Below are 27196 nucleotides of genomic sequence, written 5' to 3'. Positions count from 1 at the left end.
CGGGGCTCGAACTCATGGACCTCGAGATCGCCACCTGAGCCACAATCTGATGCTCAACCGACTGAGCCCCCCAGGCTCCCCTCTCCCAACTGTCCCCACAGAGGCTGAGTCTGATGGTGCTGGCCAGGGCAGGCCTGCGTTCAGAGCCACCCTAGATTTTTGCTTTGCTCGATTTTTATTCTTCTCTGTTCATTTCATTGGCTCTAATATAAACAATTCCATTCCCACACATGCCTCCTTTCCGAGTGCAGGATTTTCTTTCCTCGAGATGTGCCACATGGTGACAGAGCGTCATCCCCTATTCTGGGTGTTGTGGGGAACAGACAAGGGACATGGACGTGATGGTAGCACTAGGGGCAGCAGATATTATCCCGTGTGATAAAGGGCCAAGTGGCTGGTAGTTCAGGTGTGAAGGGGAACTTCAAACAGCACGGGGTCGGCGGGACCCTCAGCGTTACTCTGAAACCAAAACATGTGATTCACCACTCTCCTTCTTGCAAGTAATTATATTTGTCGTGTATTCAAATCAAATATACGCAAATAGGAGCAAATGCCTCCCTTGGAAGAGGCAGCTGTCCGTCATGTACGTTAACTGACTTTCTTCAAAAGCTCATTGGTATTTTAAGTTATTTTACTTCCTGTTTTGGTTTTGTTTGTGTCCCTGGGGAGGCAGTGAGGTCCGCAGGGGCGGGAGGGCGGTGGGACTTAGATCAGCAGTTTGTAGGACCCACGTCCAAGCAAAACATGAAAGGCTTTGGGCTCAGCGTCTGTTTCAGCCAGTTCAGGGATGTGAGTGGTTTCTATACTCACTACAAAAGTACTCAGATTCGCCCGTGGGAGCCAGGGCTCTGGTATGAACATGGAATTGTGTTTGAAGTACAGATGACTGAAATCCTTTGGCCCGATGGATTCACTACAGTGACTGGAACATGGGAACAAGGAGAGAACATAATTCAGGCCAAAAAATACACAGAATGTTAAGAAAATGATCAGGAATGAGGGGTTACCCAGAGCTCAAGTGGATGCAAAGCAGAGGGAGTCAGACGGGTCACCCTGGAGCCACGGAAACGTGAGAAAGTCAGGGAGGCCTCCCTGTGACTCAGAGGCCACGCCTGTACCATAGAGGTCTCACTGCACCACTGAGGCCACCCTGGCAACTCGGAGGCCACCCCTGAACCACGGAGGCCACTCCTGCACCACGGAGGTCACCCCTGAACCACAGAGGCTGCCCCTGAACCACGGAGGCCTCATTGCACCACGGAGGCCACCCCCGCACCCCGGAGGCCACCCCTGCACCATGGAGGTCACCCCTGCACCATAGAGACCACCCCTGCACTACAGAGGTCACCCTGCACCCCGGAGGCCTCCCCTACACCATGGAGGCCACCCCTGAACCACGGAGGCCTCACTGCACCACAGAGGCCACCCCTGCACCACAGAGGCCACCCCTGAACCACAGAGGCCACCCCGCACCACAGAGACTGGGGTCCTGGAAGACTGGGAGCCAGCACCACACTCTCTGCCTGTGCTTGTATGGGGTTCTCTGAAGCAGAGAGACTTCTGAACTGCCTGCGGACACTCGGCATCCCCCCCCCCACCAGCCCCCTTAGGCTCCTCTGTGGCCACCGTCACAGAGTGCCAGAGGCTGAGGGGTGGAGAACAGCAGAGACCGTGGCCTCACAGTGTGTAAGCAGGGCGTCTGGGACAGAGATGCTGGTCCCCTCCCCAGCTTCCGGGCGTTCACTGGCGGTCGTGGGCATGGCTTGGCTGTGGACACATGACCCATCTCTGCCTTCGCCTTCACATGGCCTCCTCCGTGTGTCCAATTTCCCCGTGGCACACGGGCAGCGGTCACCCGAGTTAGGGCCGCCCCAACACTGTCTTCTTCACTCGATCATCGGCGAGGACCCCATATCCAGATGAGGTCCCATCAGGGGCCCGGGACTTCAACATCCTCTTGGGGAGCACCATTCAAGCCGCAACCCTTGTGATTCTGGTGTTAATAAGCTTTCCTGCCTAGGAAGTATTGCACATTCTGAGGGCCCAGGTTCTACTAGAAAATTGACTAGCTTAGGCTTTGGCCGTCTTTCGAATATTCTGTGTGCAATTATGCCCTAAATCTATTTGTAAACAGGACCCTTTTAATACAACTTGACGGGCCCCTGACACTGGTTTGGAGTCCTCCTTGAATTAATCGGCTAGGTGACAGCACGGCAGAAGCAGAGGCTGCAGGGCGAGGGCTGGACTTACCACAGGCACACTGAGGCAGCAGGTGGTAGGACACAGACTCAGTCAGTTCACCCCGAATGTGTCGCTGCCATCACAGGAGAAAGAAAACTGAACATGTCCTGGGTTCCAGACAGACTTGCCCTTAGTTTTCTTATTTATTTTTTAAGGTTTCTTTATTGATTTATTTTTGAGAGAGTGGGGGAGGGGCGCAGAGAGAAAATCCCAAGCGGGCTCCAAGAAGAGCCAGACTTGGGGCTCAAACACACGAACCATGAGATCATGACCTGAGCCAAAATTAAGAGTCAGACGCTTAACCGAGTGAGCCACCCAGGCACCCCCTTTTTTACTTATCTTTAATTGAATAAAAATTTATCTCGCTGTTAAATGTATGTCTGTAAACCACCTCTATCTCTTTGGGAAGAATGTAATGTATAAAGAGATTAATCACTATTACAATTCACACATATAATCTCTTTTAATCCTCACTGCATGTCAAGATTATAATTATTCCCCCCCTTTTTATAGATGAAAAGTAATATCAAAGAGCAGATGTTTAATGAACAGGAAGTTCAGGATTAAAATCTAGACCTGACAGAGTCTAATATTTATAATTAATGTAGTCCATACGAATATTTTTAATGGACTATATTTTTAGAGTGGTTTTAGGTTCACAGCGATATTGAGTGGCAAGTGTGGAGTTCCTGCCCCCGTACACACAGCCTCTTCCATTACCCACATCCCCACCAGAGTGGGGCATTTGTCACAGCGGGCGAGCCTGCACTGACTCATCGTCATCACCCAGAGTCCATAGTGTGCATTAGGGTCCACCCTTGGTGTTGTGCATCCTGTGGGTTTGCACAGGTTGTAACGTCCTGTGTCCACCATCATAGTATCACACAGAGTCCTTTCACTGCCCTGTGAATCTCCTGTGCTCCACCTGCCACTGGAGGATTATTCTTAATTTATTTATTTTAGATGGTATCTATTGGATCATACTCATAATAAACTGTAAAGCTTCCATGTTCTTTTACATTCTTCCCCACTCTCCTCTTTCCCATAGTAGACATGTAACATCAATACTCAGTGTACATCTTAGTCTGAAAATGGAACTACTGTTCATGACTGAGCCCCATGGTAATGATGATGAGATTTCCTTCCTTGTGAAACTCTTTTTCCTGGAGTTGGTAATGGTCTTGGTTTGTGAAAGTTGTTCATTTACTTAGGTTTCTCTGTTCTTTATTTTTTTTAAGTTTATTTATATAGTTATTTATTGGGTGAGGGGAGGGGCAAAGAGAGAATCCCTAGCAGGTTCCGTGCTGTCAGTGCAGAGCCCGACACCAGGCTCAATCTCAGGAACGTGAGATCATGACCTGAGTTGAAATCAAGAATTGGTTGCATAACTTACTGAGACCTCCAGATGCCCCACTTTTCTCTGTTCTTATCACAAATTCTTTCCGTGCTTGATATCAGTATCATAAACATCTTTGATAATCAAATGCAAGAATTTATGAGTTCACTTTCTCCCTGCAGCCACTCCTGCCAGAGCCCTCTGTCTGCCTGCTCCAGGTTGGATGGGTTGCTCTCAAGTGTTGACACAAGGCTGTCAACACCACTCTTCACTCCACCTTTCTTCCATGTGGAGCTCCCATTTTCTGGATCCCATGTTCTCCCTCTTGCTTGAGCTACTCCCTTGTTTTGTGAAGTGGTATCTTCTAGCAAGCTGTGCAACACTAGAGGGTAGTTTAGCTAGGTATAGGATTCTAGGTGAAAAATAATTTTTTCTTGAAATTTTGTCTTCTAACTTACTATCTTGCTTTTGAGTAGTCTATACAACTGTTCTTTATAGTTTACTGAGGGACACTTGATATGCAATAAACTATACATTTGTAAAGTGTACAGTTTGATTCCTTTTAACAAATACACACACACACACACACACACACACACTCATGAAACAATCAACACAATCAAGATAATGAACATATCCATTATCCCCAAAAGTTTCCTTACCATCTTTGCAAACCCTCCCTCTTCCTACAGGTAACTACAAATCTGCTTTTTATCACTATAGATTTGTTTCCATTTTCTAGAATTTTATATAAATGGAATTGTATAGTATGTAATCTGCATCTAGCCTCTTTCACTTAGCACAATTATTATGAAATTCATCCATGTTACAGCATTATCAGTAGGCTATTCATTCTTCCTATTATTGAGTAGCATTCCACTGCCTGGATGTACTACAATTTGTTTGTACACCAAATTTCCATCAGGACATTTGTAGCCAGTTTTTGGCTGTCATGAATTTGTGTGCAAGTTTTTGTGTGGACATGTGCTTTCATTTTGCTTGGATAAATACCTAAGTGTGGAATGGTTGTGTCACAGGTATATGTTTAAATGTTTAAGAAATTACAAAACTGGTTTTCAGGGTATGCCTACTGTACTACATTCCTACCAGCAGTATATGAGAGTTCTGGTTACTCCACATCCACACCAACATTTGCTTTTTGTTTTTAGATATACAACTGCTTGACTGGTAGTATCCCATTATATTTTTAATTTGCATTCCCTAATGATGAATCTTTTCATGTGCTTATTAGCTATATATATATTTTTTTTCTTTCTAGACAAGTGTCTGTTCAAACAGGTTGCCCGTTTTTATAATTTTTTGAATTATTGAGTTTTGACAGTTCTTAATATATATTGGATATAAGTCAGGTACCAGTTTTGCAAATATTTTCTCATTCTGTAGCTTGCCTTTTCATTTTCTTAACAATATCTTTTGAAAAATAAAAGCTCTAAGTTTTGATGAAGTCTGATTTATCGGTTTCTTCTTTTTTTTTTCTTTTTTTTTTTACCTGTTCATGCCTTTGTGTTGTGTTTAAGGAATCTTTGCCAAAGTCAACATCACCAAGCCTGTCTCCTATGATTTCTTCTGGAATTGTGATGCCTGATAGCCACTACCTAATATGGCTATTTATATTTAACGCTAAATCAAGTAAAATTAAAAAATTTTAAAGTTTGTTCCTCAGTCACACTAGCCACATTTCAAGCACTCAGTCACATGTGGTTAATGGCTGTTATCTTGCACAGTACAGGCAGAGTATTTTTGTCATCATAGAAGATTCTGGTGAACCAAACTGTAACATTCTGTAGGTTTACATAGACCCACATTCAGGTCTATGATGCATTTTGAGTTAACTTTTGTATGTGGCATGAGGTTAAGGTTAATATTTTTGCATATGGTTACTCAATTGTTCTAATATCACTTTTGAATAGATTATTTTTTCCCTATTAAATTGCTTTGGTGCCTTTGTCAACAATCAATTAACCATACATGGGTGGGTCTACTTGTGGATTCTTTATCCTAATACATTGATCTATAGCTCTGTCTTCATGCCAGCACTGCACAGTCTTGATTTTTGTAATAAGTCTTGAAAACAAATAGTGCTAATCCTTCTACTTTTTAAAATCTTTGTAAAAATCGTTTTGGCTCTTATATGCATTAGTATTTCTATATGAAATTTAGATTAAGTTTGTCCATTTCTACAAAAAGGTTTCTGCCATTTTACCTGAGATTTTATGGAATCTATGGATGCATTTTGGGAGAATTGATATCTTTACGGTATTGGGCCTTTCAATTTGTCAATATGTTATTTTTCTCCATATATTTAAATATCCCCTAATATCTCTTAGCAATGTTTTGTAGTGTTCAGTGTACAGATCTTGTACTCCAAACTATTTCATATTTGATTATTCTAAGCTGTATGGTTTTTTGAATTTCAGTTTCTGATTGTTCATTGCCAATAGAGAGAAATACAATTGATTTTTGAATTTTGATCTTGTATTTTGTAACTTTGATAAGTTTCTTACAAGTTCTAGTAGCGCTTTTTTTTTTTTTTTTTTTGGCAGCTTCTGTAAGATTTTTGACCAAAGAAATTCTACCATCAGCAAATAAAGACATTTTTATTTCTACCTTTCTAACCTAAATGGCTTTTTCGTACCTTATTGCACTGGCTAGAAGCTCCAGCACAATTTGACGAGCAGTAGTGAGAGCAATATTCTTGTCCCGTTCTTGATCATAGGGAGAAAGCTTTCAGGCTTTCATCATTAAATATAATGTTAGCTGTAGATAGTTCATTGGGTTGGATTCTTGATCCTTTATATTTGACTGGTTTTTATTTTGTTTGCTTGTTTTCTATTCTTTCTATGTAAGTTATTCTGGGTGGGTTTTTTATTCCCTCTCTTTATTTCTGATTTTTGAAATTGCATGATTATGTGTGTAATGTAAGTCTTTTTTTCATTTATTGTACTGGATGTACTGGATATTTGGTGTGTTCTTTCAATCTTTAAAGTCCTTATTCTTCAATTCTGTGAAATTACATCAAATATTTCTTTGATCTTTCCTTCCTCTATTTTCCTCTGTTCTCTCTTTCTTGAATTCCTATTAATTAGAGATCACATCTTCTGCCTCGTCCTCTGAATTTCACAATTGTTCTCTATTCCTTCTCCCTCCCCCTTCTCTTTTGGTTTTGGTTTTTTGTTTGTTCATTTGTCTGTCTATTTGTTTGTTTTGGAGAGTTTCTCATATTTAATTTGAAACCTTATTTTCCTAAAAGGAATTCTGTAAGCCAAATCTATATTACCATGTGAAAGAATTTCCAGTCACCTCCAAGAGAGAACACATGTTTTGGTGAGTCTGTGAGTAAAATTGTTATTATGATGTATTTACAAGGAGAAAAGGATTAATGATCCAGAACTCTCTAATGATGAGTTTACTTGGGAAATGCATTCTGCTGACATAAAAGGGGAAAGTACTCAGTTGGGATCCAGGATCTCGGTTCTCACATCATTAATTTATCAGTGTGTGTGGGGCAAGTGTTTTCAGAGGTGGCACGCCTATCATCTAGATTCACTCACTCAACGAGTGAATAACACCTGTACATACAAGGTTCTGATGTACAAAAACATGGTATTTTGAATCATCTGGAAAATGTAACTTGTTTTGAATACAATAAAGTAAAAATGGGAAAAGAATACTGTTTTACATTTAAGAAGAGCATAGCTGTTGACGGGGTGCTTGGGTGATTCAATCGATTGAGCATCCGACTTTGGCTCAGGTCATGAGCTCGCGGTTTGCGGGTTTGAGCCTGCATCGGGCTCTGTACTGACAGCTCAGAGTCTAGAGACTGCTTCAGATTCTGACTCCTTCTCTCTCTACCCCTCTCCCACTCTCATTCTGTCTCTCTCCTTCAAAAATAAGTTAAAACATTTAAAAAAGAGAGAGAGCTTAGCCGATGAATAACAACACAAGTAACAAAAGAAAAAATTAAATAATTGTCTATATCGTACACAGAAAATCATACTGATTGAAGTGTTGATATTTGGTTTGGATATTTGTGGATTTTTCTAGCATTTCTTAAGGGGTAATCATATACCAGAACTACTTGAGATGCTTCCTAAGAATATGGTTTCCTGAATCCCATCCAGGAAGACACTCAGATTAGGCAGACCTTAATATGAGGGCGGATGTGTCTGAGAAATCTTCATTTATAACAAACTTTCCAAGTAACTGCTTTGCCCATGAAAGTTTGAAAACCACTGTATTCAGACAAGGTCTACACGTCTTTGCTAACACATTGACTAATAAGATGAGAAAAAAAATTTCCACTTGATTTCCCCAAGGCATAAACTACTCTTTATGAAATTATTGAGTTATTCTAACCTTTGGAAGTTAAATTAATTCTTTTAACACACAAAACATTAGATTTTAACAAAACTGGCTTTAAGGCCATAGACATCTTCCTTAGGACCTTAGAGCTGTACTCTGATCACTTGAAATAAGAGTACTGTGATTGAGAAATTGAGTTTTTAATTAAAATGCATTTAAATGGCTACATGTGGCTAGTGGCTGCTGTATTGGACAGAGCAGATGCTGACCATTTTCATCGTCACAGAAAGTTCTACTAAACAGTGCTGTCTTAGAGGGTAAATCTAGTTTCCAGTGATGCCCAATTTATTTTTCATGTGTTCATGAAGTCCCCTGGCTTCCTTGCAGGAAAGCTGCTAGAGTAAAAAATAGTGTGACTAGTCTTATTTATGGAGACAATATATTTTGTATACTGCATTATATTTATGCACAAGACAGATTTTGATTAGAAAGTCTTTATGGATGAATGGAAATATTTCATTTCATTTTCTTATCATTTTTTAAAATTCAAGTATAATTAACATGCAGTGCTATATTCGTTTCAGGTGGACAATATAGCGATTCAACAATCCCATACATTACCCAGTGCTCGTCATGATAAGTGTGCTCTTAATCACCCTCCCCATTTCCCCCATCCCCCTGCCCACCTCTTCCCTGGTAACCATCAGTTTGTTCTCTGTAGTGAGTCTGTTTCCTGGTTTGTCTCTGTGTCTCTTTCTTATTTCTGTAGCTATTTGTTTTGTTTTTTAATTCCACATATGAGTGAGATCATATGGTATAGGTCTTTCTATGACTGACTTCACTTAGCATTATACTCTCTAGTTCCATCCATGTTGTTACAAATGGCAAGATTTCATTCTTTTTTATGGCTGAGTAATACCCCATTGTGTGTGTGTGTGTGTGTGTTTGTGTGTGTGTGTGTGTGTATACATACCACCCCCTCTTTATCTGTTCATCTATTGATGGACACTTGGGCTCCTTCTGTAATTTGACTATTGTACATAACGCTGCAATAAACATAGGGATACACATATCCTTTCAAATGCGTGTGTTTGTATTCTTTAGGTAAATGGCATGATCACTGGATTATATGGTACTTCTATTTTTAATTCTTTGAGGGACTCCATATTGTTTTCCACAGTCACCGTATCAGTTTGCATTCCCACCAACAATGCAAGAGGGTTCCTCTTTCTTCACATCTTCACCAACACTTGTTCCTTGAGCCTTTCATTTTAGCTATTCTGACAGGTACCTGTGAGATGATATCTCATTGTGAATTTGATTTGTATTTCCCTGATGATGACTGATGCTGAGCATCTTTTCAGTTGTCTGTGGGCCATCTGGATGTCTTCTTTGGAGAAATGTCTGTTCATGTCTTCTGCCCATTTTTAATTAGATTTTTTTTTTTTTTTTTGGTGTTAAGTTGTAGAAGTTCTTTTCTTTTTAAGAATTTTTTTAAGTAAACTCTATGCCCAACACGGGGCTCAAACTTAGGACTTCGTGATGAAGAGTCACATGCTCTACCAACTGAGTCAGTCAGGTACTCCATGTTGTGTAAGTTCTTTACATATTTTGGATACTAAGTCTTTATCACATATGCCATTGGTAAACATCTCCTTCCATTCATTGGTTGTCTTTTAGTTTTGTTGATTGTTTCCTTTGCTGTGCAGAAGCTTTTTATTTTGATGTAGTCCCAATAGTTTATTTTTGCTTTTGTATCCCTTGCCTCAGGAGATAGATCTAGAAAAATGTTGCTACGGTGGGCATCAAGGAAATTACTGTCTGTGTTCTCTTCTAAGATTTTTATGGTTTCAGGTCTCACATTTAGGTCCTTATCCATTTTGAGTTTATTTTTCTGTAGGGTGTGAAAAAGTGGTCCTCATTCTTTTATATATAGCTCTCCAGTTTTCCCAATGCCCTTTGTTGAAGAGACTATCCTTTCCCATTGAATATTATTTCCTCCTATGTTGAAGGTTAATTGACCATAGAATTGTGGGTTTATTTCTGGGCTATTCTGTTCCATGGATCTATGTGTCTATTTTTGTGCCAGTTCCATACTGTTTTTATCACTGCATCTTTGTAGTATAACTTGAAATTTGGAACTGTGATACCTTTAGCTTTGTTTTTATTTTTCAATTTCTTTGGCTATTTAGGGTATTTGTGGTTCCATACAAATGTGAGGATTATTTGTTCTATCTCTGTGAAGAATGCTGGTGTTGCGTTGATAGGGATTGCATTGAATATGTAGATTGATTTGGGTAGTATCGACATTTTTAAAAAAAATTTTTTTTAACGTTTATTTATTTTTGAGACAGAGAGAGACAGAGCATGAACGGGGGAGGGTCAGAGAGAGGGAGACACAGAATCCAAAACAGGCTCCAGGCTCTGAGCTGTCAGCACAGAGCCTGACACGGGGCTCGAACTCACGGAGTGCGAGATCATGATCTGAGCCAAAGTCAGCTGCTTAACCGACTGAGCCACCCAGGTGCTCCAGGTTGTATTGACATTTTAACAATATTTGTTCTTCCAATCAATGAGCTTGGAATGTCTTTCTATTTCTTTGCATCGTCTTGAATTTCTTTCATCAATGTTTTACAGTTTTCAGAGTACAGGTCTTTCACCTAGTTTATTATTCCTAGGTATTTTATTATTTTTGGTGCAGTTGTAAATACGATTACTTTCTTAATTTCTCTTTCTTCCATTTCATTGTTAGTCTACAGAAATGCAATGAATTTCTGTATATTGATTTTATATCCTGCGACCTTGCTGAATTCATCAGTTCTAGTAGTTTTTTCAGTGGAGTCTTTAGAGTTTTCTGTATAAATTATGTCATATGCAAACTGTGAAAGTTTTACTTCTTCCTTATCAATTTGGATGTCTTTTATTACTTTTTCTTGTCTGATTGCTGTGGCTGGGACTTCCAGTACTTTGTTGCGTAAAAGTGAGAGTGGACATCCTTATTTTGTTTCTGACCTTAAGAGGAAATCACTCAGTTTTTGACCATTGAGTATGATGTTACCTGTGGGTTTTCCATATATGGCATTTATTATGTTGGGGTATGTTCCCTCTAAATCTCTTTTGTCAAGGGTTTTTATCATGAATATATATTGTACTTTGTCAAATGCTTTTTCTGCATCTATTGAAATGGTTCTATGGTTTTTATCTTTTCTCTTGTTGATGTGATGTATTATGTTGATTGGTTTACAAATATTGAACTACTCTTGCACTCCAGAATAAATCCCATTTCATCTTGGTAAATGATTTTTTTAAGGTATTGGATTTGGTTTGCTAGTATTTTGTTGAGGATTTTTTCGTCTATGTACATCAGAGATGTATTGGCCTGTAGTTCTTTTTTTTTTTTTTTTTCAAGATTTTATTTTTGAGTAATCTCTACACCCATCATGGGCTTGAAACCACAACTCTGACATCAAGATTTGCACACTCCATCAACTGAGCCAGCCAGGCATCTCTCTTGTTCTCTTTCTTTGTGGTGTCTTTATCTGGTTTTAATATCAGGGTGATGCTAGCTTCCTAGGATGATTTTGGAAGTTTTCCATCCTCTTCTATTTTTTGGAAAAGTTTGAAAGAGCACGTACTAACTCTTCTTTATTTTTTTAAAATATAAAAGATTTTTCCAACTTTATTTATGTATTTTGAGAGAGAAAGCACGAGTGGCAGAGAGAGTGGAAGAGAGAGAATCCCAAGCAGGCTCCACACTATCAGCGCAGAGCCCAACACAGGGCCTGGACTCACAAACCGTGAGATCATGACCTGACCTGAAATCAAGAGTCGGATGCTCATCTGACAGAGCCACCCAGGTGCCCCCTAACTCCTCTTTAAATAGTTGGTAGCATCCCCATGTGAAGCTCTCTGGTCCTGAACTTTTGTTTGTAGGGAATTTTTTTACTACTGATTCAATTTCATTGTTGGTAATCAGTCTGAGTTTTCTATTTCTTCCTGACTCAGAGAGGTTATAAGTTTCTAAGGATTTTATCCACTTCATCCAGGTTGCCCAATTTGTTGGCATACAATTTTTCATAATACTGACTTACAATCCTTTGTATTTCTTTGGTGTTGGCTGTTATTCCACCCCCCCCCCCCCCACATTTCTGATTTTGTTTATTCGAGTCCTCTCTTTTTTGATGAGTCTGGCTAAAGGTTTATCAGTCTTATTGATATTTTCAAAGAATCAGCTCCTACTTTCATTCATCTGTTCTCTTGGCGTTTTTTAGTTTCTATCGGAACTATTTAATTTTAGAAAGTATTTTTCAGTTCTAGAATTTTCATGTGTTCTTTTCCAATCATTTTTACTTCTCTGTTGGCTTTGCCCCTCTGTTCCCACAATATATCCATACTTTCATTGAAAATTTTCAACCCATTTGTAATAGCTGTATTAAAGTCTATCCTTTCTGTCATTACAGTTCAGTTTCTTTTAAGTGATTTTACTACTGTTCACATTTTTCTCACATTTCTTTGCTGCTTTACATGTCTGGCAGTTTTTTATTGTATCCTGGGCATGATGGATGCCACATTGTTGAATGTCTAAATTTTATCATCTTCACTTAAAGAGTATGAAATTTAATTCTGAGGCAGTTAACTTACTTGCAGATCACCTTGTGAAGTCTTGTCCCTAAGCTTCGTTGGGACACCTCTAGAGTAGTCTTTACTCTAGGGCTCGAGTAGCCCTAGTCTTAGCTTTATTCTCTTGGGATATTAGTGGAGCACTCAGTGAGTTCAGTGTGGTCTTTCCGGATTGGGTGGTCAGTGCTTCAGTATTTTCCAGCCCTGTGTAAGTTCTGGAATGTCCACTTCTCCCACTTCTCCTTGGTCATTGAACTTTGTCCACCATATCAGAACCTGGCCTCAGCACAGACCACCAGCTCTTCAGTCAGGTACTCAAGGGGATGTCTATGCAGATTTCTGGAATCCTTGTCTGATGCCTCATACCCTGCCCTCCAGGTCCCCTTTCGGTCCTACCCTCCAACTTTCGTCCCCTCACCCTGGCGGAACTGTCTTATTCTGCGTGGGCTCCCCCTCCCTGCACCATGGTTTGAGAAGTGCCTCCAGGCATAAATCTGGGTGACTGTGGGGTTGCCTCATCTGTTTTTACCCTCTCTGGGGTCACAATTTTATATTGCTTATTGCCCAACATCTGAAAACAGTTATCTCGTATATTTTGTTCTGTTTTATAGTTTCTTAATAGTAGAAGGTCTAGTTTGATACCAATTTTCCATCATGTCCAGAAGTATAAGTGCAAATGGAAATCAACCATCAAATTCAGCTTAAAAAATCACCAGAATTAAAAAAAAATTTAATAGTGGCCTTTCCACAAACAAATTTGCTCAGAGGACAAAGCCCAGATAAATTAAATTTACTTGGATAGGGAGGATTTTCAGCATTCCACACAGTAATTTGCCACATGAGTCCATCAAGTTCTGGTTTAGACAGATACCCATTTATAAAATGAAATCAAGAGGAGGCCATAGTTCTTCCATGGACGTGGCCTACTGGATGAGGAAGCAAGAGACTTTGGTTGCTCTGGATCCATTGTGCCTGCTTGTATAACCTTGGGCTATAACTTTGGTTCCCTGTGTGCCAAGGTTCCCTGGGACATCATGGCACACTCACAGAGATGCCATGGGATATTTTCAACTTTCAACAGAGGCACGGTGATACCTGTCACCTGGTGGATACCACGCACACAACCAGCCTCAAGTGGTTTGTTCAACATTAGATTATGCCACACGCCTTACAAGAGCATCTTATCTTTGTCAAGGTGGGTTTTGGGCAGTTTCTGTGATAAAAAGTGAGGACCACACACAGGCAAGTGACAGGAAGGTGATGGTGGCCAAATCGAATTCCAGTGGCGGGCATATGTGCCATTAGTAAGAACTCGTGATTATTTGAGAATGTAATTAAAATATCAGTGTCTTCCTTCAATTTACATGTATTTTTTTCCAAATGGCTACAGATTTGTTAGTACCTAAAAATGTTTTAAGTTGAAACTAAACTATTTAAAACTACTAGGCATTTTTTTGGACAAGGACCTCCTGTGACAAAATGGCAGAGACACTGAGGGCGCCATGGATTCAGAAAGCATAGGGGCTTCTGGACTGAACGGGTAACCTATCACCGGTCCCATCCGCAAAATGCAGGTGTTGCGTTAAATTCTCTTTTTGTTCTGACATTTTAGGAATCTGCAGTTCTATATCACTACAAGTGGTGGGTTTTTTGTTGTTGTTTTGTTTGCTTTTTTTTAAGTAGGCTTCACACCCAGCCCAAGGCTTGAACTCATGACCCTGAGTTTAAGAGTCAGAGGCTCAACTGACTGAGCCACCCAGGCACCCCAGTATTATAAATGGTTCTCAAGTGGTAGAGTGAATGTGGCATGCTAATTGGGTCACTTCTATCGGGGGAGCAAAGAAGAAATGCTAAGATTCCCAGCTCATCTCTGAAGCAAGGGTCCCCAGGTCTCCAAAGGGAAAATAGGATACCAGAGACAGATTCAAGAATTCCTCAAGCTGATAAGAAACATGATTTTTAAGTCAGTTCAAATTCCCATATCAGACATGGGACAGCTCTAGCCCAGGGTAGAAACACTGGATTCACTCCAGAACTCTCCCATACCTTTAGAACAGGGGCTGTTAACCTGGGATCGAAGGACTCCATCCATGCACAGAATTCAGAATGCCCCCAGAACAGAAAAATATTCACCTTTATTTTTATTAACTTCAAGTTGAAACTTAGCATTTTTCTTCATGTTACGAACGTAGTCAACAAGCGTCAGGAGTATTAGCATTTCCTGTGATGTTGCCACCCATTAAAATAATGGGATTTTCCTTTCACAGGACAGTCTTACACTCACAGCCATTATGACCTTGCAGTAGTTTTTACACCTGCCGCAGACCTTATTACTCAGTGCGTTATGGAGGGAAATTATTACTGTATCATGAAATATTTTTAAAACGTATTTCGATAGTTGCTTTTCAAAGTACAAGTTGTTTCTTTGATAACCTTAAGTATTGGTTTTAATTTTTTTTATTGTGAAGGACTTGGAACATACGTAAAAGCAGACTGAAAGATATATAGGATCCCACACATCCATCATCCAGCTCTACTCCCAAATCCTTCTTAATGCTGCACGATCCTGTAGTAACTCCTTACATGATATAGGTTGTCCATCGTGTAGAGTTTCCAACAGTCTAGTATATGGCTGCATCCCCATGGTGTAGTTCATCGTGTCCCTCTGTCCCTCTTTCTTCCATGGTTCCTATAAACTGAAAATTGGCTCTAGAGGCTTGATGTCAGCAGGTTTTAGGGGCAGAAGAAGGGGCGAGATTACTCCTGGATATCTCCATCAACAACCACGGGTCCATTAGTTGGTTAGGGATCACAAAATGGTTTCACTCTACCATTTCTTCTAATGTATTATCTGTAACATTTCTACAAGGAAACGCATGCCTCATCAATGATTTGGTTACCCAGTGGTAGAGTTAGTATAGGAAGTCAGAATACATGTTCTTGATTCTATTTATCAATTTTCTAAGTAATGACTGGGTTCCTTTTATGCATCTCATTTTGTACATGTATTTTTTTTAATGTTTATTTTGAGAGAGGCAGGGAGGGGCAGAGAGAGACTCCCAAGCGGGATCCATGCTGTCAGCTCAGAGCCCAACACAGGGCTGGAACTTCCGAACCGTGGGATCGTGACTTGAGCCAAGATCACGAGTCGGACGCTAAACGGACTGAGCCACCCAGGCACCCCTTAGTTTATACAGTTAGAACCATTAGCCTGAGAAGGGGTTCTGGGCTTCACCAGCCTGTGCGATGAGGCGATGTCCCAGAACTCCCCCTGTGGACTCCCCCAAGAGATACAGATGCTCCTTCTAGCTCTTCTGCAGGGTCCTTCCAACCGTAGCAACCGTCCATTCCCCTTGGCCCACCACACTTCACCTCCTGCATGTTGGTGCTTGTGCTGGATGCATGTATGTAAGTCTTACAGCAGGAGCTGTGCGTGTGGAGACAGCTCTGCTAGTGGCCATGTTCACGGGCGGACCGTGCTCCTTACCAACTGTATGGGCCAGGCAGATTCCTCACTCCTCGGACCTTCAGGTTCTTCATATAGAAACTGGCAAAAATGTTATCTAACTTGAAGAATTCTTTTGAGAACTAAAGATGGGGAGATTCCTGAGAGATTGAGACGTTATAGGTGCTCAACAAATATGTGTTAGATCTGATTCTTCGTCGCCAACAGCAGAGGACTATTAATTAGATCTTTGGTACTGGTCATGGCAGTACCTACACCACCACTGTAGGGCCCTAGGTCATGTGGCAGCATTGCAGCCCCCGCCCCCCACCACTTCTCTCCACTCCCCCCTGCTTCCTTCCCGTGCCTTCTCCTCCACCTCCTTCCATTCCCTCCTCCTCTTCTCTCTTGGCCCTTCACTCTTGCTCTCTGACTCTCTCTCTCAGCTCTCTTCAAAACCAATTTCCTGCCTCCCAAAGGTGCAGGGTGGACCTGCTCGAGACAGAGCGGTCTGATTCTGAAACACACTTTCTAGCGAGCTGTGTTCCACCCACAACACAACACATCTCATCTCTTCCCTGAGCCCTCACTAGGCTGCCCCATTCAAGACCTTACAATAGAGTCGGCATCTCACGCACCCTGGGCTTGAAGTGGCCATGTCCTGCACTGACCCTCAGTCCACGGAGAAGTATCTACGCTGTGTTTCAACCCATCCTTACAAGCTCATGGCATATTCCATTTGGTTCATCTGAAAAATCATCTGGTCCTTAAAACCCACTTAGGATTCTTTTTCTTTCTTTCTTTTTTTTTTTTTTTGCACCCCCCCCCCCCCCCGGTCACATTCTTCTTCCCTTTCTGAGCTCTGCTGTCTCAATCTTTCAAGCACTCCCCTCAAGCCGTCTCACCCACCACGCCCTTTCTTCCTCTTCCAGATGAATTGGCTGCTTCTTCTAAAGCAGAGGCACCTATCAGGATGGTTCCTGTGTTCACATCCTATGTGAGCAACCCCAGTGTCTATCAGTGTCTCTCACTGATGACTCATCAATATCTCAATGACTCATCAATATCTTATCAATATTTCTCACCAATGTCTCATCAAAGTCTCATTAATGATTCCATCAATGTCTCATTGATGTCTTTCATCAATGACTCATCAATGTTTCATCAATGATATATCAATGACTCGGTGATGTCTCACCAGTGACTCATCAATGACTGTCAATATCTCATCAATGTCTCATCAATGACTCCATCAATGTCCCATTGATGTGTAGTCCATGCCTCTCGTCGATGTCTCTCCTTGCCCCGTCGGAGGTCCCATTGAGGGTAGCAGGGTGGGCTGTTAGGAACATCTCAGTCATGAAGACACAAGTTTGGATGTTGGCTTTCTTGTATACTAGTGGGGTTCCCCTGAACTTCAGTTTTCTTAGTGTAACACGGGCATTAAAAGCTTGTGCCCCAGCTTTGTTGACACTAAACAACAGATTTTGTGTCTAGTACAGACGTGTATTAACAAATGAGGGTCAACAAGCATGAGCCCCTTTCCTGCTCTGCCTCTCTCCCTGTCCACAGTAAAGGCTCTTCCTCCATTGTGTTCTAGGGTCCGGTCCCTCCTGGCACCACAGGTCTGGGCTCCTTTAGCATGGAATTCAAGGCTCCTTGTTTTCTTCTGTTCCCTCAAAGGCACCCCATCCCCTACTAATACCAAACATCCTGATATCTTGAAGGACAGCAAATTGTGTCCTCGGCCCTAGTCCACATAGAAAATTCCTGCTCACGTGTGTCATCCTCACGGTGGGCCCGAAGTGTCCGTGGGCTGCCCTCCACGCTGAGGCCCGCGCACACTTCTGGATCTTCCTCTCTGTCTGGGAAGGCATTTCCTTGATCCTTATTCCAGCACTCATGTAGAAAGTTCCAGGCCATAGGAAATAAGCTGAGATCTGAGTTCCTCTGTGACCTCATTTGCTGTAAGCAAAGTGAAACGTGATCATTTCACAGAATTGAAGACCCGGAAGAGCTTCTGATTTGGGAAGAACAATTTTTTAAATGGATTTGTATGCATAACATCCATTGCCGTTGGTGATGGTGGAGTCAGTGACTAATGAAAATGTCGTTTGCTGTGATTTTTATAAATTACAGTAAATATGCCAGTCCTCATCCACAGCAGCCGTTGAAATGCAGGCAGCCGTCTGGAGCAGAGGCCAGGGGACCTCACCAGAGCCTCAAGAGGTAGACCCCACAGGTGCAAATTGACACCCAGGAAAACAGTAGTTAATACATTCTAGAATTTGGAGAAAGAGAGAATGTTAAAATAAACGTATGTCAAGCAGACAAATTTGGACTTCTCCAAGAGGATCTGTCACATCAAACAGGAAATAGCTATAAATTACTTGTAATAGTAAAAATCTTGTCATTTATAACCTTTAAAGCAACGGGCTCATTTAACACATCAACTCCTAGATCATAATCTAGGACAGTCAGCCTGGGTATTTATTTCACTTTTAATGTGTAGAAGCCAGAGCCAACCATGCATGGTCCACAAAACACTCCACGGCGTGCCGTCAGCATTTGGAACCATAGAATGAGCCAGGGAGATAAGTACCTCAGCCCAGGGTGATGAATATGTCAAGATATGAAAACCCTTTCTGCTCCTAAAAAGAAAATTAAGACGTGATTGGAAATGTCATGCCTTGGGTAGTCTCATAATGAATAATTCCAAATAAATCCCACCATTATTCTGTTTATTTGTTTTACTTAGAAGCTATTTGAAGTCATTGGAGCTGAAAGTGTGTCTCAACATGCCAAGCGTATTTACTGTATCTTGTAATCATCTTGCTAACCGGTGCGCGGGCAAACAATAATTGGAGTTCTGTGTTTGTTTCAGACACCTCTGCGCATGCCGCCCACAGATGAGAAATCCGGCTCGGAGACATGTTGAAAGGGCCGAAATGCCTTCGCTAAAGATGGACACACGAAGCCATCCTCTGCATGACGAAGATTCGGTGGCAACAAGGTATTTACGATGGTGATGCTCAATGAAGTTTCCGTGCACCCAGTAAGTACTTGGTGTTCGTGGATATGGGATGGAGGAGGGAGAGGAGGGGCGAGAACGCGGTAACCACACCCTCCACGGTGAGGAAGCGCCCGCGGGGGTGGGAGCCCAGCCTACAGCTCACACTGGCAGCTATGCCGGCGTCACGAGGCACGAGGAAGGACACAGCGTTGGTCTCAGCGAAGACACTAACGCAAAGCGGCACGCCGTCCTGTTTCTTTTGATATTCTCTCTGACGGCCTCTGACCTCCGTGTTTTCTCCCCGACTCGGATCAGTCAGTGCTTAGCTCTGCCAGAGCCAGCCCCCGGCTCCCGCAAGATGCTGCGGTCTGCACAGCACCTGTGAGTGTGTGACAGATGTGTGCACACACGTGTGCACAGGCAGGCACACACATGCACACGTGCATGTTCACACACGCATGCGGGCACACACATACATGCTGTACACACGTGCACACGCATGCAGGCACAGGCACGTACACACGCACACACACGCGCATGCAGGCACACGTGCACAGTCACAGATGCAGGCACATGCACGCACATTCACACACACACATGCACGTGTGTGTTCACACACGCACACAGGCACACGCACGTGCACAGCCTGGGATGACGCAGCTGTGGCAGCAGCCACATTAAGAATCCTGGGTCTGTTGGTTGGGTGACTTTTCCCCATTTTGCTTTTGTGCAGTCTCCAGGTACGCTTCTAGTGGGGTAACAATTTGCCTCTGTCCAAATGTATGCACGCAAGCTAATTTAGAAAGACCAGACCCACTAAATTTAATCTTAAAAAGAAGCTAACAATTATAAATTAGCTTCAACTGTAAGCAGTTCAACTGGTTCCTTGCATTTGAGTTGCTCTCCCTCTGAACCGAATCCTGTTTTTGTAGCCGTGCCTAGTTACCATAGACTGACTGGCGGTTGCTGATGAGGGAAGAAGAGGGGCTTGAGGACAAGAGAGAGTCTGCAGGTAGAGCTTGGGCACTATTCGGGGCACACGGATAACAATCCCATATTTCCGGGAGAAGAGCGGATACCGCAAACCAGATCATCCAAATCAACAGCCTCCCTCCTGGAGTACCGAAACCAGACAAGCCAAACCGTGCCAGGCCAAGCCGAAATTAGTCACTTTATTTTGGCTGACACACAACGTTTATATGTGCGGGGTAACACGCTGATCTTTAGGAGTGTGCATGCATCCAGTAAATTGAAGAATTGGATTCTTTCTGTAGCCTAGGTAATTTCTAGAAGCACCAACAACCTATACCTTTAGCCTCGATTGTTGGGTTGTTACCGACAAAAGCCTATTTTTGTCTTTTCTTTTTCTTCTTTTGGTGAACTGAATGGATAATGGTCTCAATTCTACATTTTTAAATTATACGTAACTATAGAGTATGTGTTGCATGTGTTGACTACATATTATTTTAACACATCTGTTAATTTTTAACAAAGTTAATTTCTCCAGAATGGTGGTTAATTTTGAAAACGTCGTGGGCAAAATGTTACAGACTCATCATTCGACTAGCGCAACCACGCATCCTGCGTTGGTTGGTTGAAAGACACACGGTTTTAGCTTCATCACCTCTGGAATCTGCACGGACCGTTACCATCAGTGACAACCACAACTGTAACCAGCAGATTTGTTTCCTTGCACGGTGGCAGGTAAAATAAAGGTGCATCCTGCACTAAATAGCATCTGAGGCTTGTTGAAGAAAACGAGTGCACGTGTGTGGTGTTAACCTACGGATAGTCTCTTGTCTGTGTGGTTTGGGGTGAGGACAGACGCGTGTCAACACCGTTCATCCGTAATACTTCTCTAGGTTGGAATTTGTACGAATGAAGTTCCCAAACTTCAGCACGGTTGTTTTTGTTCTGAGTCTTCTATATGCAAGTGGTTCACACTGGATGGCTGTGTGTGTTTGACAGAGAGTTCCTCTTGCTTTGTCCGTCACCAACTGAAAAGGTTACAAACGAAAACTCTGGGAGACTCTCAGAGGAAGAAGCAAGCTGATCCAAACTGGTACCAAATCTGATGATGAGTCAAAAAAAAAAAAAAAAATCACCAAGTTAGTACCACTGAATGGGATTTATTAATATTTTAAATTTCGAGATGAACGTGTAGATGTGCAGCAAAATGCCATGCTGTATTTGCATTTGTTTTCTGGAAACCTTACGAGGCAACTATTGTAATGCAGAAAAATGTCTACCACTGACCCCTCAGCCGTGCTACCCCGCATTTCCAGCCTGAATTGTTTCTCGTCTCTTCTCAGAGCCAGAAGTCCTGGAGGGGGCTGGGAGCCACATTTAAATATGAGGTCAGTTGGAGGTGGTGTGGGGACAGTAGAGAGAAGAGAAAAAGTATGTTTAGATTTTAAAATCTTTAAACAATTTTTTTAAAATTTTTTTTAATGTTTATTTTTGAGACAGAGAGAGACAGAGCATGAATGGGGGAGGGTCAGAGAGAGGGAGACACAGAATCTGAAACAGGTTCCAGGCTCTGAGCCGTCAGCACAGAGCCCGACGCGGGGCTCGAACCCACGGACAGTGAGATCGTGACCTGAGCCGGTCGGACACTTAGCCGACTGAGCCACCCAGGCGCCCCTAAACAATTTTTAATGTTTCTTTATTTTCAAGAGAGACAGGCAGAACATGAGCGGGGGAGGGGCAGAGAGAGAGGAAGACCCAGAATTCGAAGCAGGCTCCAGGCTCGGAGCTGTCAGCACAGAGACCGCCACGGGGCTCGAACTCACAAGCCGTGAGATCATGACCTGAGCTGAAGTCAGCCGCTTAACCGACCGAGCCCCCCAGGTGCCCCTAAATTTAAAAAATTGTAAATGATAAGGATTCCATACAGGAAAAATAGACATGTTGGCCCAGTGCTCCCACACCTGCCTCTTAGCACAGCTTGCCGGCCAGTGGGACACAGGGACCTATGCACACACACGTGCGGTGAAGGCGTCTGTTTGTTTTGCCTCTGGCAGAGATGTGATTCAATGGCCGGGGTCGATGTGGCTTCACTTTTAGCCCCCTCTGCTTCTCCCCTCATCACATCTTCCTGGCAGCATTAACTCACTGCCCTATAGGTAGCATTTAAAGGAAATTACCTATGACTTCAACTATTTGTCCCTTATCGACTGATGTTACACTACAAGGATTTGCATTGAAAGGGCACAAAGAAGGAGCAAGTCGTGGCACCTGGCCAAATAAAAGAGTAATGTTCTGGTGAATTTAGCCTGAATAATTCACTGCTGTGGAAAAGTGGGAAAGTGCAAGGTGAACCCTTTGACCAATAAATCTCTCCTGCCCGTGAAGCCCTTATCTGGTCCCCTCCAACATATTCTGCACGAGGAAGCCATCATCGTTGGCTCTGGTTTGTTATTTGTAAACCTTGATCTTCTGCACTCGGTGTCCTAAATATGGATAATTAGCATCAGTTTATCGTGCTTCTGCATATTTTCTCTTCTCTCCAAACATGCGCGCTTCTATTGGCTGCCGTTCTGCCACAGAAGATTATGGAGACAGATTGCAGAGAATGAATGTGCTCAACGAGATTAGGAAGGAATAGAAATACCAACTTGGCCAATAAATTCCTCGTGAGAGCCGCTTATCATACAATTACACGTTGACTTGTCTCACACTCTCCCAGCCCCTTAATCCAATGCCCCCCCCAAGAATAAAATTTCACTAATTTCTGAATTGCTGCACACCCCCCTGACTTGTTACCGAGAACAGTTGGAGGGAGAAACGCTGCCGAAAACAACACGTCAAACTTTGCAATAAAAAAATTAAACTTTAAATGTCAAAATGGGCAGGATGAGTTTGGGATATTGCAAGCCTGTTAGCATCTGTGAATGAATGCACAGAGCCTTGGCACAGAGAGGCATTCAACTTCTGTTTGAGCACCAGATCCTCCCATTGTGCCCCTGGTGGGGGCTCAGAGCTGTATGGGGGGGGTGACTGTGCCCCTGGTGGGGGCTCAGAGCTGTATGGGGGGGGTGACTGTGCCCCTGGTGGGGGCTCAGAGCTGTATGGGGGGGGTGACTGTGCCCCTGGTGGGGGCTCAGAGCTGTATGGGGGGGCGACTCTGCCCCTGGTGGGGACTCAGACCTGTATGGGGGGTGGGCGACTGTGCCCCTGGTGGGGACTCAGACCTGTATGGGGGGTGGGCGACTGTGCCCCTGGTGGGGACTCAGAGCTGTATGGGGGAGCTGTGCCCCTGGTGGGGGCTCAGAGCTGTATGGGGGGCTGTGCCACTGTTGGGGGCTCAGAGCTGTATGGGGGGGGTGACTGTGCCCCTGGTGGGGACTCAGAGCTGTATTGGGGGGGGCTGTGCCCCTCGTGGGGCTCAGAGCTGTATGGGAGTGTGGGGCTGTGCCTCTGGAGGGGGCTCAGAGCTGTATGGGGGGGCGACTGTGCCCCTGGTAGGGCTCAGAGCTGTATGGGGGAGGCTGTGCCCTTGGTGGGGGCTCAGAGCTGTATGGGGGGGAGGGGCTGTGCCCCTGGTGGGGGCTCAGAGCTATATGGGGTGGGGGGGCTGTGCTCCTGATGGGGGCTCAGAGCTGTATGGGGGGGGCTGTGCCCCTGGTGGGGGCTCAGAGCTGTATGGGGGGGGCGACTGTGCCCCTGGTAGTGACTCAGAGCTATATTGGGGGGTGACTGTGCCCGGCGGGGCTGAGAGCTGTATGGGGGGTGACTATGCCCCTCGTGGGGACTCAGAGCTATATGGGGGGGGCTGTGCCCCTGGTGGTGACTCAGAGCTGTATTGGCGGGTGACTGTGCCCCTGGTTCGGCTCAGAGCTGTATGGGGGGGAAGCTGTCTGACCTGCTGTAGGACAGGACCAAGCCTTGGCTTAATTTCTTATTATTACTGATAACAATCCGATGCCCCTGAGTGTTTGTGGGCATGTCACTAGACCTCTGTGAGTGCAGTCCCCTCCTTGCTCAGACATGTGTCACACATTATGGTTCCTTATGCACGTTTATGTGCAAAAATCAAATCTTGCCCATTCCTTGTCACAGAGAAGCGTGTAACCACGAAGGCTGCCTCAGGACATCCACAGAGAGAGCCCTCCTGTCCTGTGTCTGTGAATGTTACTCTCCCCAGGGCTTTATAATCAGGTGGGTATTTAAAGAGGCCCATTGAACTCTCCACCAGGCAGTAGTCATTGTTATGACACACCCACAAAAGCCAGGCACCCCCACCAGAGGAACCTCCACGGGCCAGAAGTTATGCTCTCTGGAAGAATGGAAACCCAGATCATGTCCTAAAACTGATACATTTGTGCTGGCAGAAGAGGAGAAGCTTTCAGTTCACCGTGAGGAAAAGTAATCGCTGAAGACACTCACAGCAATTATAAACAGTTTTCACGCACAGATCTTGAGGTTGCCTTCGCTTTTTTTTTCTCCAAGTCACGTCCGTTAGGCGTCACCAAGGAGAGGACCTTATACCCAATCCAGAGAAGAGACTCCATAACTCCGGAGAGCTGTTTCCAGGCTCTGAGCGCAGAGACAAACCTGGACAATATTCATTCGGCATATATATACTGAGCGCCTCCTCTGTGCCAGGACTGTTCTAGAAGGGTGGGGTGTAGCAACACAAAGAATCCCGCCCCGGACAAGCTAATAGTTAAAGTAAGTTTGCCTTTTGCAAACTCGGTGATCTACTGGTTGTCAAGAATTTCCTTTTTCAGAGACAGAGCCAGCCTGGACCTGCCTTCCCTCCTTGCACCTTGATAGGGACAGTGACCCCAGGCCTGCAAGGAAGGCTTCCAGAACCACAGCTACCCACACCTGCTGGAGGCTGGAGGCCGTGTCTGCAGTTCCAACAGCTCAGGCAGGTTTCCCGCATCAACAGTGTAGAAGAAACAAGCACATCTCAGATGTCAGGGAAGTTCTGCTTTCCCTGAACCCTCCTCCTTTCCAAAGCCGCCCGGGGGGGGGGGGGGGGGGGGGTGGAGGGGCGGCGGGGGGGGGGACATGGGTCCTGCTGGATGGGGTGCAGGGGACCTGGAGACAGGCTAGGACTGGTTGTTTTCCTTTCCTAGGGGAAAGGTGTGGAGGCTTTGCAGCACTAATAGCAGGGGACTGGGAGCCTTGGCTTCCTCTCGGGCGCTGCCAAGGCCAGCAAGGCTGCAGGCAGGTGTCTCACGGGGAAGCTGAGCTCAGCTACCAGAGCCGGGGGAACCTCCGCGGAAAAGGTACAATCAGATGGGGAGTTAGAACTGGCCTCTTCTCCCCTGGTCCTGTTTCCTGAGCTGGAGAGCTAAAGGGGGGGGGGGGGCAGTGAGAAGGAACCGTTTGCCATTAATCTGGGAACAAACGGCTAACCTCGGTGACTGGTATTTTCGCTTTTCTTTTCTCACTTTTCTCAGTGTGGGGAAGCGCGGAGACCGCGCGGAGCGATTGTGAGGGGCTCTGCTGGAATTTGGCAGCGCGGAGGCTTGGAGAACAGCCCCATGCTGGCTCCCATTCAGCAGGCCAGTTTTCCTGGAGCTTTGGAAGTTTCGCTCAGCCGTGCACTCAATGGCTTCACAAAGCTGATTACAAGCTTCAGCGCATTCCTGAAGGAGCCAAAAGCGACGCAGGTGCAAACGAGCCGAGGGAGCCCCTTATCCCGGTGACAGAATGGGACAAGCTGGGAAAGGCTTGGACCACACAAATCCAAGCTCACCAGGCAGCAGAAAGCCTGCCTTGGGAACCGGGGGTCATTATCCGCCCTATTCAGCGGGCCCGGGGACCCTGGGGGCCCGGAGGCCAGCCCGCGCGGGAGCGCCAGTGTGCCTTGGGGCTGTGGGGACCCCGCCAGGGCCGGGGCGCCGGGTGGAGGGCTGTGCCTCTGCACCCCTGGCTTCGGTAAAATCTGTGCTCCGACGTGCCCGTGTCAACACCAGTAGGGACACAGGAGAAAAAGCGCGCCGGACGCAACCGGGTGTGTGGACACTGCAAAACGTTGGTTCATCCAGCGTCCAGACCTCCCTGCCCTGTTTCTGCCCGGCCTGGCGCTGCGCGTCCCCGACGGGCCCCCAGGCCACTGACACAGCCGCAAGGGTCATTCTGCGCCCATTCTCTCCCAGCCCCTCTTTCCTTTGAGTCTTCCTAGAGACGGGGTCCCGCTGAGCACAGCCCGACGCGGTGCTGTGGGAGGGACAGTGGGGGTGGGGGTGGCAGGTCACGGGGTCGCCCCTTCGAACTGCTCTTGGCTTGGCCTCGGATGCCTTTGCTGCGAGACTGATTCCCTGGCGGGGAGGAGGGCCCGGCCCCTCTGGAAGAACGAAAGACGTCCCCCACTCACGCTCAGGGACCAGGGCCGGGGGACAGGGGGCCGCAGGCCGAGGAGGAGGGATTCCAGGCAGAGGAGCTGGTACGCGGACGTCCCCCTGGGGCCGCCACCAGCCCGCGTCAGCTGCGGGGCAGTGAGTCCCCGCGAGCGCGGCGTCTGCCTGGTGCGCGCCCCTCGCTGCCCGCCGCGCGCGGGGCCTGGTGGCGCCCGGGGGTCCCCGCGGGCAGGGCCAGGGCAGGGCGCTCGCGCTGACGCTCTTTTGTCTGATAACTAATTTGAGTTAATGCGATCTTTATGTAAAGCTAACAGCGGATAATTGTCTATTTTCTCGCCAACAATCTCCATCACAATCACTTATCTGGAAACCTGCGCCGGATTAATCGTCATATTCTCGAGATGAGCGTCGCTGCGATCCGCAGCGAGCCCGGGTGGGGACCTGGGAACGCCTCCCCCACGCTTGCGGGCCCGGTGCGTGCGTCACGGCTACTGGCCGCAAGTTGGGGGGCCCGCCGGGCTGGTGCCCACGGGCGCGCACGGCGCCTTCTTCAGGGATCGCTTCTACTTCTACTCGGGTGGGTTGGGGGACGGGGTGCAGGAGGCGGGAGGGAGGGGAAGGAGGGGAGGACGAAGAGGAAGAGGGGAGGCGGGTGGCGGTCCTGCGGGGCTGCAGGGCGGGGCACAGCTTGGGTCTAACTGGGCCTCCTGGTCCACGCGGCGGGAGTCGTCAGCGCCAGAATCAAGTCTCCTGACGGGGGAGAGAGCATGCCCCCTCCCCTTGTTTTCTGCAGAAAAGACATTCCCTCCCTTCCTCTGGGTCGCTCTAGCTTCGTGCCCTGCCCCAGCCACCCGTCACCGCCTTAGATCCCTCCCCCAGGGTCCCCCATATCTGCAAATTAT

General features: G+C 45.3%; 1 long non-coding RNA gene across 3 annotated transcripts in view; it reads left to right on the top strand.

The window, feature by feature from the left end:
* LOC109264052 (uncharacterized) overlaps window positions 1-25827 on the top strand; it is a 343526-nt gene extending 317699 nt beyond the window's left edge. For 2 of the 3 annotated variants that reach the window (XR_008424979.1, XR_008424968.1), the window contains 2 exons: window positions 18850-18978; window positions 25392-25827. This is a non-coding gene — a long non-coding RNA (uncharacterized LOC109264052). Of the gene's footprint in view, window positions 1-13545; window positions 13716-18849; window positions 18979-25391 lie in introns of those variants that run through there. The other variant, XR_002078555.2, reaches the window with a different exon arrangement.
* The last annotated feature ends 1369 nt before the right edge of the window (window positions 25828-27196 follow it).

This window comes from Panthera pardus, unplaced genomic scaffold (assembly GCF_024362965.1).
Source record: "Panthera pardus isolate Hobbes unplaced genomic scaffold, ASM2436296v1 HiC_scaffold_1, whole genome shotgun sequence".
NCBI classification, from domain to species: Eukaryota; Metazoa; Chordata; class Mammalia; order Carnivora; family Felidae; genus Panthera; species Panthera pardus.
The sequence above is the reverse complement of the archived record's forward strand: the minus strand, read 5'-3'. Positions and strand labels throughout refer to the sequence as shown.